The sequence below is a fragment of the Macaca nemestrina genome, chromosome 20 (genome assembly GCF_043159975.1).
Source record: "Macaca nemestrina isolate mMacNem1 chromosome 20, mMacNem.hap1, whole genome shotgun sequence".
Taxonomy (NCBI): Eukaryota; Metazoa; Chordata; class Mammalia; order Primates; family Cercopithecidae; genus Macaca; species Macaca nemestrina.
In genome coordinates, this window is record NC_092144.1 from 62,886,418 (window position 1) to 62,900,924 (window position 14,507).

The 14,507-nt window shown below is 44.3% G+C and overlaps 1 long non-coding RNA gene across 1 annotated transcript; it reads left to right on the top strand.

Moving 5' to 3' along the window:
* The first annotated feature begins 4,845 nt into the window (after window positions 1–4,845).
* Window positions 4,846–13,035, top strand: LOC139360185 (uncharacterized). The gene is made up of 2 exons (XR_011617394.1): window positions 4,846–5,184; window positions 11,033–13,035. It is a non-coding gene; the product is annotated as an uncharacterized lncRNA (long non-coding RNA).
* Window positions 13,036–14,507: the final 1,472 nt, after the last annotated feature.

The following is a 14,507-nucleotide window of genomic DNA, read 5'->3' on the forward strand; positions in this document are numbered from 1 at the left end:
ATCGTTTGAACTCGGGAAGCGGAAACTGCGGTGAGCCGAGACTGTGCCATTGCACTCTATCCTGGATGAGAGCGAGATCCCATCTCAAAAACAACAAACAAACAAAAAAGACGATGTAGGTCAGGTGCAGTGGCTCCTCTATGGAATCCCAACTGTAATCCCAGTAATTTGGGAGGTCAAGGCAGAAGGATTCTTTGAGCCCAGAATTTTGAGACCAGCCTGGGAAACATAGTGAAACCCCTTTTCTACAAAAAAAAAAATACAAAAGCTAGCCAGGCTTGATGTCTGATACCTGTGGTCCCAGCTACTCCGGTGGCTAAGGTAGGAGGATCGCTTAAGCCTAGGAGGGCAAGGCTGCAGTTGGAGGAGACCACGCCACTGCACTCCAGTCTGGGCGATACAGCCAGACTCTGTCTCAAAATATCAATTAATTAATTAAATTAAAACTATTACATGATAACAGAAAGTGATTTTTTTCTCGCACTTCACTGCCCCACTTCCTATTCCACCCTGGGAAAAGGAAAGAGAATGTCTAACAAGTGAATTAAGACAGAACCCTGGGGCTGAATAGGATTCCAAGTGGAAGCTGACCTCTGATGCCAAGATTTATAGAATGTACATGCCTTAGAGATAGGAATTTTAAAATTCTCAATCTCATCTATATAAACAAATTTTAAGTTATTAGATTATATACATAGAAGTCAACATATCACAACTAATCATATCCAATGAAGTCCCCTGCCCCTTTTTTTCTTTTGAGACAGCATCTTGCTCTGTTGACCAGGCTGGAGTGCAGTGGCATGATCTCGGGTCACTGCAGCCTGGACCTCCTGGGCTGAAGTGATCCTCCTGCCTCAGCCTCCAGAGTAGCTGGGATTACAGGTGTGCACCATCACACCCAGATAATTTCCTTTTTTCTGGCCGGGCGCGGTGGCTCAAGCCTGTAATCCCAGCACTTTGGGAGGCCGAGGCGGGTGGATCACGAGGTCAGGAGATCGAGACTATCCTGGCTAACATGGTGAAACCCCGTCTCTACTAAAAATACAAAAAAAACTAGCCGGGCGTGGTGGCGGGCGCCTGTAGTCTCAGCTACTTGGGAGGCTGAGGCAGGAGAATGGCGTGAACCTGGGAGGCGGAGCTTGCAGTGAGCCGAGATCACACCACTGCACTCCAGCCTGGGAGACACAGCGAGACTCCGTCTCAAAAAAAAAAAAAAAAAAAAAATTTCCTTTTTTCTTTTGGCAGAGGTGGGGTTCTCACCATGTTGGCCAGGCTGGCCTTGAACTCCTGGACTCAAGCAATCTCCTTGCCTCGGTCTCCTAAACTGCTGGGATTACAGGCATGAGACACTGCGCTCAGCCCCTGTCTTCATTACTGTGCTTCCCTCCCTAATTCTGTACATATCTCTCATTCTCCCCTTCTCGCTCTAGCTCTTGTTTTCTTTTTCCCTGGAATTCTGTTCCTCATTTTGTACCCCTCTCCTCTTCTGCTGTTTATCCCCTTCTTCCCTCTATTTCTTCTCTTCTACCTCTTCTGCTCCATCCTCGCAACTTATTTAACCTGTTGTTGCTCCTTCTCCCCAGTCTTTCGATCATCCTCAATCTCCATGTATTTCTGCCTCTTCTCCCATCTCTGCACCTCTTCTGCTCTCCCTGTTAAATTTTATCTTCCCTGTTAAACCCCCCTGTCCCCACTCTCTAGCACCCCAGATCCCCAGGTGTCCTCCCTGCTGTGGTTCTCCCCTCTGTTCTCCTCACTAACAGCACCACTCTGCTCTGTCTGCCCTGGCTCCAAATCTCTCCTCCTCTCCCTCACTCTGATGAGCCTCCCTCTTTGCTGCCCTTCTCCCTACCTTGCTGTCCTTCATCTCTTTGTACATCTAGCTTTTCTCTACATTTCTCCAGTTGCTTTTCCCCTCCTGTTTTTTTCTTTTTTTTTTCATTTTTGCTGTCTCTCAGCAAATCCCTCACCCATCCTCTACGTTGCCATCTGTTACGGTCTTTCTCATTCTTCTTTTCTCTGTCTCAGGTTTTCTACTGCTCTCTCCCAGTCTCCTGATCCCTTTGGCCCACACAATCACAGGGGGCTTTGGAGTAAGACCCCCGCATCCCGAAGAAGCGCATTTTCCAGGGGCTGGAGCTGGGCAGGCAAGAATACCCGGTGTCATAGTACAGGCCCCCGGGTACCACCCCAACGCGGGCTCAGGAGAAACGGTGATTACGGAGGGAAGACCTGGGGAGCATTAGGGCCCAGCACAAGGAGGGAGGTGGGGGGCGACGGTGCCTTAAGACAAAACTTGGAGGCGCCCAGGGTGGGAATCCGCCTCGCGGTAAGGAGTTTAAAAAGTGCGGGTCGGGAGGAGTCAGAAAAAGGTTTTGAGCAGGAAAACTAGGCGATGGGAAGTGTATACATTGCCCTATAGCAGAAAGATTCGGGACGGGGCGAGCCTAAGGTGACTTTAAACCCAAAAGGAAGCAACCCCCGGACTCTCACGGGGACGTCTGGATGAAGAAAGACGGCCGAGAATTCCCAGGTCTATGAGGACGCCACGTGCCAGGTACAGAAGCGCCGGGGACCTGGGAAGCGCAGACTTAACACAACACAGAGCGAAACTCACCACCGCGGTGGGACCGCCACTCCACGCGATCCGCTTCCGGGTTTGCGAGAATCTGCGCGCGCAGGACGGAAGAGAGGCCTGGGCGGGACCCTCGAGGAGGTGGGCGGGGCCTGGGTGAGGTAGGGGCGGGGCGTGAGACCGAAAAACTTTGCCCTTCAAAACCGACAGAGGGCGGGGCCGCGGCGGGACCTGTGAGTCTCTCAGCCTCGTTCCCATCGCCTCTGTTTTCGGGTTTTGGAGGCAAGGGCAGCCAGGAAGACTGAGGCATGATTCAAAAGTCCTGGAATTGTCTGCAAGGGGGATGCGAACTAGAATGTGAAATGCAAAGCCCTGCCTGGAAGGAACCTACGATTTCATGCTGAGGGCCCAAAGAATAGAATAGAAATCCTCTCCTTTCTATTCTCCATTCACTCGGGAAAGAGTCCACCCTGTGCTCAGAGACTCCCCTAGGGCCACCGCCTGGGATGCGGGACTGAGTGCTCAGGCCAGGGAGGAGTGAGGTCACCACCTGCAGCTTAAACACAGCAGGGATGTGGGCGTGGGGGCGAAAGCCTGAATTCCCAGTTACTCAGGAAGCAGTGGCGGGAGGATCGCTGAGTCTGGGGGTCCATGCCAGCCTGGGCGACAAAGTAACACCTCCTCCCGCAGCGCTCCCTTCCTTGTCTCTTTTTTTTTTTTTTTTTTTAACTTTTTGTTAAATTTTTGATTGTGTGAGATAGGGATCCAACATTATTCTTTTTCATGTGGATATCCAGTTAGTTGTCCCAGCACATTTGTGTAAGAGATCTATTACTTTTATTTTTGTATTTACATTTTTTCTTTTTTCTTTTCTTTTTTGAGACAGACTGTTTATCTGTTGAACAGGCTAGAGTGCAGTGGCGAGATCTCGGCTCACTGCAAACTTCACCTCCCGGGTTAAAGTAGTTCTCTTGGCCGGGCGCGGTGGCTCAAGCCTGTAATCCCAGCACTTTGGGAGGCCGAGACGGGCGGATCACGAGGTCAGGAGATCGAGACCATCCTGGCTAACACAGTGAAACTCCGTCTGTACTAAAAAATACAAAAAACTAGCCGGGCGAGGTGGCGGACGCCTGTAGTCCCAGCTACTCGGGAGGCTGAGGCAGGAGAATGGCGTAAACCCGGGAGGCGGAGCTTGCAGTGAGCTGAGATCCGGCCACTGCACTCCAGCCTGGGCGACAGTGGGAGACTCCGTCTCAAAAAAAATAAAAATAAATAAATAAAGTAGTTCTCTTGCCTCAGCCTCCCAACCAGCTGGGATTACAGACGCGCGTCACCAAGCCTGGCTAATTATTTTGTATTTTTAGTAGAGACTGGGGTTTTACCACGTTGGCCAGGCTGGATTCAAACTCCTGACCTCAAGTGATCCAGCCTCCTTGGCCTCCCAAAGTGTTGGGATTACAGGCGTTAACCATCGCGTCTGGCCAGGAAAACTGTTAGAAGTTGCGTCTGCAGCCAGGCGCCAGTGGCTCAGGGCTGTAATTCCAGCACTTTGGGAGGCTGAGGCGGGCGGATCACGAGGTCAGGAGTTTGATGCCAGCCTGGCCAATATGGTGAAACCCTGACTCTACTAAAAAATACAAATATTAGGCAGGCATGGTGGTGCCTGACTGTCCTCCCAACTATTCAGGAGGCTGAGGCAGGAGAATCGCTTGAACCCAAGAGGCGGAGCTTGCAGTGAGCTGAGATCCGGCCACTGCACTCCAGCCCGGGCGACAGAGCGAGACTCCGTCTCAAAAAAAAAAAAAAAAAAAAGAAAACGTGTGAGCAAAGACTCTGTGTCATAAATAAGTTTAAGGAAAGGTGCTGTGCCTCAGTATATATGTAGGCCAGATTTATGTTTGACTTTACACAATCATCTCAGTGCAGTAAAGAGCAGTATTGCCGCCAGCATGTCTCACCTCCAGCCATAAGGAGGTTTTCTCCTATCTCAGTAAATAGAACGTATGATCGGGTTTTACATGGAGACATTCCATTCCCAGGTACAAGCAGGAGACAGATGCTTTCCTCCTATGTCAACTACAAAGAGGCCTTTATCTTACACTAATTCTCCTCAGTACAGACTGTTTACGGGTGTCGGGCTGGGGGACTGTAAGGTCTTTCCCTTCCCACAAGGCCATATCTCAGGCTGTCTCAGTCGGGGGGAAACCTGGACAATACCCAGGCTTTCTTGGGCAGAGGTCCCTGTGGCCTTCCGCAGTGCATTGTGCAGGGGCCTTTGAAAACACTATGCTGAGAATAGATAGGGCTCAAGGACAGTATCTCCAATTGAACTTTTAATGAACTCCCGTAGGCGCCAAGAAGGCGGGCAGATAAAGAAGAGTATAGAAACAAAGAACTGAGTAGAAGGTTACATCTGGGAAAAGGAAGTTTGTTGTGCATTGCATTCTTTCTGCTGACGTGGGGTTTATGGAGTATAAATAAAGTGAGGCGGAGGCTCTGAGCGCGGCCGCCATGTTCTCTGTGTGTCTTTGTCTTTTGTGTGTTCTTTCATTCTCCACCACCCCCTGCACGGACCCCAACAAGTGGCGCAGCGAGCAGGGTCAGCACAGGTGAGTAGGGGAGAACAAGAAGGGGAACCCCCTAGGGGCGGATAAGGCCCAGATATTGTTAAGGGGAACCTTCTTAAGCTTTCATTATGGGAATTCCATCTCTCTGGCCTCAGAATATTTACGGCTGTTTCAAGGACTGTTGCTGTCTATGGGAGTAGAAGTGAAAGGAAAAGACTTTGAAGCGATTGTTTGCCCATGTTGAACAACATTGTTACTGGTTTCAGTATCAGACTAAAGTGCAGCTGAATCGGAAAAAATGGTTACAGGTAGTAAAAGCTCTGCGTAGAGCTCTCTAGTTAGGGGATATTATGCCTCTAAAATTGTGGACCTTGTGTAACTCTATCACTCAGACATTAGAGTTACTTGAGACTGATTCAGAGTGTGGTGATGTAGCCACAGGAGGAAAGGTATCTGAGGATTTGGGAAAAAAATAAATCTGAAATGGAGCCCATTTGTGCCAGGATAACAGAGGATGGGGCGGGTAGCAAAAGGGGGAGAAGAGAAAAAGCCAGCTCTTCCTTCTTCTAAGGGAAATTCTGACATGCAGTGTATTATGGAAATGCTTCAACAAATATTACAGATATATTCTTCTAATTCACCTTTGCGAGCTTTCCCTGTTTCTTTTCCTTCTGCCCTATTAAAAGAGGATTTTCCAGAGCCTCCAACCCCCGGCTTCCTTATCTTTACCTTTGTTTGGCAAAGTTGAAGCCCTGTTCACATCAGACATACTTTAAATTTATACTAAACACCTGTTTAATATGTCAAAACCAGTGTATATGTATATCTTATTGTTTGTTAAAATATTATGAGTATTTCAATAGTCAATAAGCACATTAATATTAACTATTAATATTAACATAGTATTAATAACCCCAACAATGTGCACACAATTTTTCTAGGAAATTGTTATGTTATAGGGGTGCATAGGTTCCACCAATTTACACTCCAAACAGAAGTTGAGTATTCGAGTTGCTTAACACATTAACTACCTCTTGATATTTTCTGTGTTTTTAAATTTTAACCATTGTATTGTGTATGTAATGATTCTCAATTTGGTATTAACATACATATTTCCTAGTGAGTAATGATGTTAGACATATAGGTTTATTGTCATTTCTTTGTTCTGCTACTTTTGGTTGGGTTATTTGCCTTTTCCTATTAATATGTTGGGATTCTTTATATTTGGGGATATGAGTATTATTATATATTATATATACTTTTAATTAAAAAAAATTATTTAAGGAGCTGGATCTGTTTCCAATTATTTGTGCTTCTTTTGCTCCTAATGCTCAGTTTTCAAATGGTGGCAATAATGTCCAATTTAATGCCTTACAAAATTTTTTTTTTTTTTTTTTTTTTTTGTGAGACGGAGTCTCGCTCTGTCGCCCAGGCTGGAGTGCAGTGGCGTGATCTCGGCTCACTGCAAGCTCCACCTCCCGGGTTCATGCCATTCTCCTGCCTCAGCCTCCCGAGTAGCTGGGACTACAGGCGCCCACAACCGCAGCCGGCTAATTTTTTGTATTTTTAGTAGAGACGGGGTTTCACCGTGGTCTCGATCTCCTGACCTTGTGATCCGCCCGCCTCGGCCTCCCAAAGTGCTGGGATTACAGGCGTGAGCCACCGCGCCCGGCCACAAATTAAATTTTTAAAAGAAATGAAAGCTGCCATTTCTAACTATGAACCCCTATCCTTGGTCTTCTTGATATTTTTTCATCAGAAAATTTGATAATTCCTATAGACTGGAAGACTTTGGGGAAGGCTTTTCTTGATTGTTCTCAGTGGTTACAATTGCACAGCTGGTAAATGAACAAGGCACATGTACAGGCTAGAAAAAATGTTATGTGTGATCCCCCAGGAGCCACTGAGGAACAACTCACAGGCACGGGCCAATATGCTACTCTTAATGCTCAGGCTGGTTTAGATGATGTTGCCTTTACTCAAATCAAGACTTTGTTTTTAAGGGCCTGAAATAAGGTAGAGATAACAGGAAAATCTTCCCTTTCCTCTGTGAAGATTTTACAGGGCACAAATGAACCATATCTATATTTCGTAGCCCGTCTTCAGGATGCTGTCTTCAAAATTGTGGGTGCTGGCCTTGCTTCAAAAATTTTGTTACAAACATTGTCTTTTAAAAATGCTTATGCTGACTGTTAAAAATTGTTAAAATCGTTAAAGGCCAATGGGGCCAATTTAGATAAATATATTAAAACTTGTGTTAGTGTTGGAGGGGCTATTTATAATGCTCAATTATTTGCTGGAGCTTTGTTTAAAGCCTTAAAAGGAAATAACAAACAAGGTGTTTGCTTTCAGTGTGGTAAACCTAGACATTTCAAAAAAGAATGTCATAAAAATTGAACACTTTTATCCCTCAAGGCAGAAAGCTGCCTTCAGAGGTGTACAAATGTTGTGGTAAAGGTCGACATTGGACAAATAAATATCGTTCCAAAACTGATAAAAGTGGAAATTTACTGTCTCCTCTCCTGGGAAACGGGAGCCGGGGCCCACAGGCTTGGGGCCCCAACAATTACAATACAAGTCTACTACAATACCCAGTGAGCAATGACCTACAACATCAAGGAATAAATTCAAGTCCTCCTTAAGGATCCCACACCTTACCCCAGTTTCTCAGCCTTATGCGGCAACTAAGCAGAGCGCCGCTGCTGACTTAGCTATTACTCAGCCTTATACTTTGTCTCCTAATAGAGGAGTATATAAATTAGCTATTAGAGCGTGTGGCCCTTTGCCAAAAGGACATGATGTTACTAATAAAATTCTTATTATGGTTCAAGTCTCACAATTTATATGCCTAGAGGCAGGGGAACGTATTCTCAATAGGGAGCGTTTGGTAGCACAGAAAAAACTGTTTTTTGGGAAACTTTAGTTTCTAATCAAAAGCCCTTATGTTCATTGCACATTAATGAAATAGTTTTTAAAGGGTTAATTGATACGAGGGTGAATATGTCTATTATTTGTTTAAATTAGTGGCCTATACAATGGGAAAAAAGACAAGTTTCAGTTATACTCACTAGCTTGGGTGCTGCTTCTGTGGTTTATCAAGACGTAGAACCTTTAACCTGTGTCGGTCCTAAAGGTCAACAAGGTCAAGTGTTTTTTTTATTTTTATATTGTTCCTATCAATATTAATTTTTGGGAACAAGATCTTTCACAACAATTTGCTGCTTTTTAAAACATTCCTCATATTTCCTCAGCTGCCAAAAATATGATGTTCAAAATGGGCTACAATCCTTTAAACTCATAGCCACCACTCCTATTTAGGTGAAACAGTGACCATTATTTAAAGAAATACTTAGGACTCTAAAAGAGTAAGTCAAAAAACAAATGGCCGAGAGGAATATAAAGCCACGTATTTCTGCATGGAATTCCCGTCTTTGTCTTGTCTTAAAACTATAAATGTTTACATTAAACCTAGGGAAAGTTTACAGCCTGGTCTTCCTAATCCTGCCCTTATCCCACAAAGTTAAAAATTAATGGTCATAGATCTCAAAAATTGTTTTTTCTCTATTCCATTACAACCTCAAGATTGTAAAAAGTTTGCCTTTATTATTCCTAAAAATAATAATGGACAACCTATTCAAAAATATCAGTAGAAGCTTCTTCCTCAGGGTATACTTAATAGCCCTACTGTATGTCAAAAATTCTTACATAGGACTTTAAATCCTGTAAAAAATTAGTTTCCAACTATGTTAATTTATCATTATATGGATCTTCTCTGTCCCTGTTTTTAATAATTCTCAGTCACTTTCTCGATATCAATGGAAAGTTTTACCTCAAGGTATGTTAAACAGCCCTACCTTATGTCAAGAATTTGTCCATAGGGCCTTGGATCCTGTTCGAAAGCGTCATCCTTCTGTTCTTTTATATCATTATATGGATGACATTCTTCTTGCTGCACCCACCAGAGAAAAGCAGCAAGATGCTTTTGTATCATTACAAACTCAGCTTTCTTTCTACTCACTTAATATTGCCACAGAAAAAATTTAACTGGATTTTCCTATTCAATATTTAGGTTATACCTTGGGGGCACAAAATATTCGACCCCAAAAAATTCAAAGTCGACGTGATCATTTAAAAACATTAAATGATTTTCAAAAGCTTCTAGGAGACATTAATTGGATGTGTCCTGTTTTAGGAATACCAACATATCAGTTATAACATCTTTTTTCTATTCTAGAAGGAGACAGTCACTTGGACAACTCACGCCATTTAACTCCTTTGGCTTTACAGGAACTCCAGCTTGTAGAAGAGCAACTTTAACAGGCCCCTTCCTAATGTTCCCTTTTCTTTTTTTTTTTTTTTTATTTTTTTGAGACGGAGTCTCGCTCTGTCACCCAGGCTGGAGTGCAGTGGCCAGATCTCAGCTCACTGCAAGCTCCGCCTCCCGGGTTCACGCCATTCTCCTGCCTCAGCCTCCCAAGTAGCTGGGACTACAGGTGCCCGCCACCTCGCCCAGCTAGTTTTTTGTACTTTTTAGTAGAGACGGGGTTTCACCGGGTTAGCCAGGATGGTCTCGATCTCCTGACCTCGTGATCCGCCCGTCTCGGCCTCCCAAAGTGCTGGGATTACAGGCTTGAGCCACCGCACCCGGCCCTCCCTTTTCTTTTTATTTCATACTTTACATTCTCCTACAGGAATGATTCATCAAACCAATCGGCCGCTAGAATGGATCTTTTTGTCCAATAAAACATCTAAACGCTTGGCTACTTATATCAATCGTTTAGCTGAACTGATCATCAAAGGACGGCATCACTGTCGACAACTTTGGGGAGGAGATCCTTCCTTAATTGTCTCTCAATTCACTCATAGTCAGATCACTTATCTTCTTGCAACTTCTGATTCTTGGCAAGAAGCTTCATCAATCTTGAGTTACAGTTTATCCTTATCCCTCGGTGCAACAGGGAGAATTGTTTGCTATTCTCATGGTCTTACTTGATTTCCCTACTACTGGTTGTAACATTGTTAGTGATTCTCAATACGCCGTTTATGTTACTTCTTATATTTCTCAGGCCACTTTACCTCTTTGTGCTACTTCTTCTCTTCAGAAATTCTTTTCTTTGTTTTCCTTTACTTTGAGCCAATGTTGAGCTCCTTTATTCATCACTCATCTTCGTTCTCATTCTCAACTTTCTGGACCATTAGTTCATGGTAATACTCAGATTGATTTGCTTTTAATCGGCCACCTACATGCTGCAGAACAACAATATACTCTACATCACACTAATAGTTCTGGCCTTCAACGACGGTTTCATTTAACTCATAAACAAGCTCGTTCTCTTATTCGAGCTTGTCCTTCCTGTGCTCCTTTGAGCATTCCATTCTTCCATCCTGGGGTTAATCCATGAGGTGTCCCTTCTTTTGGACGATTAAAGTATGTTCATCATACCATTGATACCTTTTCTCATTTCTGTTATTACTCATCTCTTAGCTTGTTTCGCCATCATGGGCATTCCTCTTATACTTAATGTCTCGTAAATTACAAGTTTTCTTACAGCAATACACTATTCAACATATCATCGGTATCCCGGGCAACAGTCAAGGTCAAGCCATCACTGAGCGCGCAAATTTAACTTTAAAAACTCAACTATTAAAACAAAACAAAAAGGGGGAAATGGGCCCCCCAGAAACCAGATTTTGAAGGTTCTTTTTACCTTAATTTTTTTGAATCAATGGAGACAATTGCAAGACTCCGCTGTCGTAACCCATCTTTCCTCACCTCCCTTGGTGATAGTCTCCGCTGACAGTTTAAAGGTTTGGTATCCTAATGAAGAAGGTAAGTATGTTCAAGGGCAAGTTCTAAAACAGGGACGGGGCTATGCTCTTGTCCTTACAGGGAGCGGACCTGAGTGGTTTCCTACAAGATGATTGAAACCCTGTTGAAAAGAAAACTGGATTCAGCATGCATTTCTTCCTTTGTTGGATGTGCCTCGGCGGGGGACTTATTTCTCTTAGTGAGGCTTTGTATGAATATTGGACTTATATTCCCTTTCCGCCCTTGTATCAGGGAGTCGCCTGGGGGAGGCGGAAATTAAGGTTTTCACCAATGACACTACTTGGATGCCGTCCCCTTATATAGACAAGGACAATATAGAACGGGAAACGGGAATTATAAACAACACATACCAATTTGGAGTGGAAGAACTTCCAATATGCATGGGAAATAGTTCTCATTGTCTCCGAAAATCGCATGAAGCCTGGGTTGTTCGCTATAATCATAGTCATGTGGCTGCTAAAACTGTTATTATAATCATACTGTATATAGTAATGAAACTATTCCTAGTTGTTTACCTTTTTGTCCTATTCCAGAGGTTTCTCCTAATATTGAGGTGCTGGAGTGGCAACAATGTCGGGGAAATAAACCCCGGATTTTATTAGAATACAATGGAATGTAAATAACTGATTGGAGTGTGCACAGTGATTTTCAAACAAAATTTAGTCACATACCTTTGAAATGGCACCGGGTAAATAAAAGTATTGCTGCTAACAATAATGAAACCTTGGTATGGCGTGAAGGAGGCCTAAGTACAGAGTCATCTTTGGAAGTTGTTAGCTGCAGGTGATGCCATTAGCATTTTTGTGGGGAATATGCCCCTTAATCTTTCTAACCCAAATAACTCCTTTCATATTCAGTTATATCGAAATACCTCCTGATATATTATTGCTTGTGTCTGTAAGCCCTACCTATAATTAGCAGGGAATTTGACATGGGATAATGATATGGGGATTGTTAATTGTACAGATACGTGTACATTTTTGTCTTGCCTCAATCATTCCTGGTGGCACAACTTTACTGAGGATATTTATATCCTCAGGGCTCGTAAGGAAATTTGGCTACCTGTTAACCTTACGTGACCGTGGGGGGCATCACCTCTTGAGACTTATATTTGGACTTCTCTCCAGCGAACCCTCCGTGCCCTTGGACTTATAATTGCCTCAGTAATGAGCCTTGTCGCCATCGTCTCCACTGCGGCCATAGCAGGACTCGCTCTTCGTCAAATCATACAAAATGCTGAATTTGTGCAGCAATGGCACGAACAATCTCACTGGTTATGGCTTCAACAACGAAACATTGATTCTCAACTTGCTGAAAGATTGGACAACATGGAACAAGCCTTGACATGGCTTGGAGATCAGCTCACTGTCCTCAGTACTCGGATAACATTACAATGTGATTGGAACTCCACTCAATTTTGTGTAACGCCTGTGCTTTTTAACATCTCTCAAAATTGGACCGTAATCCGAAAATTATTAATAGGCCATAAAAATATTAGTTTGGACATCCAAGAGCTCACTCAGAACATTTCTGATGCATTTCGACAACAATTACATGTGTTGTCCGGAACTGTAACCCTTCAGGAGCTGGGTCAGCGCCTTGCTGCCTTTAACCCATGCACCCAGATGAAGACATGGATTTCTACATCTCTGGAAGTATATTGCTTTGGGAACTTGGATTGGGTCTACTTCTTTTGGTGATTCGATGCTCCCTCCGTCGCCTCCAAAAACAAAAGAAAACACAAGAACAAATATGGGCTACCTTTTTAGGATTGAGGCAAAACAAAAAAAAAAGGGGGGGGAAATGCAGGGGCCTTTGAAAACACTATGCTGAGAATAGATAGGGCTCAAGGACAGTATCTCCAATTGAACTTTTAATGAACTCCCGCAGGCGCCAAGAAGGCGGGCAGATAAAGAAGAGCATAGAAACAAAGAACTGAGTAGAAGGTTACATCTGGGAAAAGAAAGTTTGTTTTGCACTGCATTCTTTCTGCTGACGTGGGGTTTATGGAGTATAAATAAAGTGAAGCGGAGGCTCTGAGCGTGGCCGCCATGTTCTCTGTGTGTCTTTGTCTTTTGTGTGTTCTTTCATTCTCCACCACCCCCGGCAAGGACCCCAACACATTGTGTCCCTGGTTAACCGAGAATGGAGAATGGCAATGACTTTTACCAAGCATACTGCCTGCAAACACATATTTAACAAAACACATCCTGCACAGCCTTAAATCCATTAAACCTTGAGTCAATATAGCACATGTTTCTGTGAGCACAGGGTTGGGGCTAAGGTTACAGGTTAATAGTATCTCAAAGCAGAAGAATTTTTCTTAGTACAGATCAAAGTGCAGTTTCTTATGTCTTCCTTTTTCTTTTCTTTTTTTTTTTTTTTTTTTTTTTGAGACGGAGTCTCGCTCTGTCACTCAGGCTGGAGTGCAGTGGCCGGATCTCAGCTCACTGCAAGCTCCGCCTCCCGGGTTCACGCCATTCTCCTGCCTCAGCCTCCGGAGTAGCTGGGACTACAGGCGCCCGCCACCTCACCCAGCTAGTTTTTTTTTTTTGTATTTTTTTAGTAGAGACGGGATTTCACCGTGTTAGCCAGGATGGTCTCAATCTCCTGACCTCGTGATCCACCCGTCTCGGCCTCCCAAAGTGCTGGGATTACAGGCGTGAGCCACCGCGCCCGGCCTTTTTTGTTTGTTTGTTTTTGTTTTTTTGAGATGGAGTCTCGCTCTGTCGCCCAGGCTGGAGTGCAGTGGTGCGATCTGCTCACTGCAAGCTCCACCGCCTCCCAGGTTCACGCCATTCTCCTGCCTCAGCTTCCCAAGAAGCTGGGACTACAGCGCCCACCACCACACCCGGCTAATTTTTTTTTTTTTTTTTTTTTTGTATTTTTAGTAGAGACAGGGTTTCATCGTGTTTGCCAGGATGGTCTCAATCTCCTGACCTCGTGCTCCACCCGCCTTGGCCTCCCAAAGTGCTGGGATTACAGGTGTGAGCCACTGTGCCTGGCCATGTCTTCGTTTTTCTACATAGACATAGTAACAGTCTGATCTCTCTTTCTTTTCCCTACACAGAAGACAGAGAAAATGTATTTACAAATTTTCTAAATAAAAGTCCTAAGGAAAGAGACAAAAAAAAAGTTTTTTTAATTTTCAAAGCAAATTATACCTCTCATTTATTTCCTTCTTTGTTTTAGACAGGGTCTAGCTCTGTCACCCAGGCTGGAGTGTGGTGGAGAGATTAGAGCTCACTGCAGCTGTGAAATCCCTGGCTCACGTGATCCTCCCACCTCAGCACCCCAAGCAGCTGGGACAACAGGCGTGCACCACCACACCTGACGCATTTTTTGATTTTTAATATAGACGACGTCTCACTATGTTGCCCAGGCTGATCTCGAACTCCTGGGTTCAAGTGATCCTCCCGTCTCGGCCTCTCAAATTGCTGGGACTACAGGTGTGAGCCACAGCTCCGGGCCCTGATTTTATTTCCACGAAATATGAAATTATCCTCCACCTTCTGGGTGTAATAGGCAGTTTTGC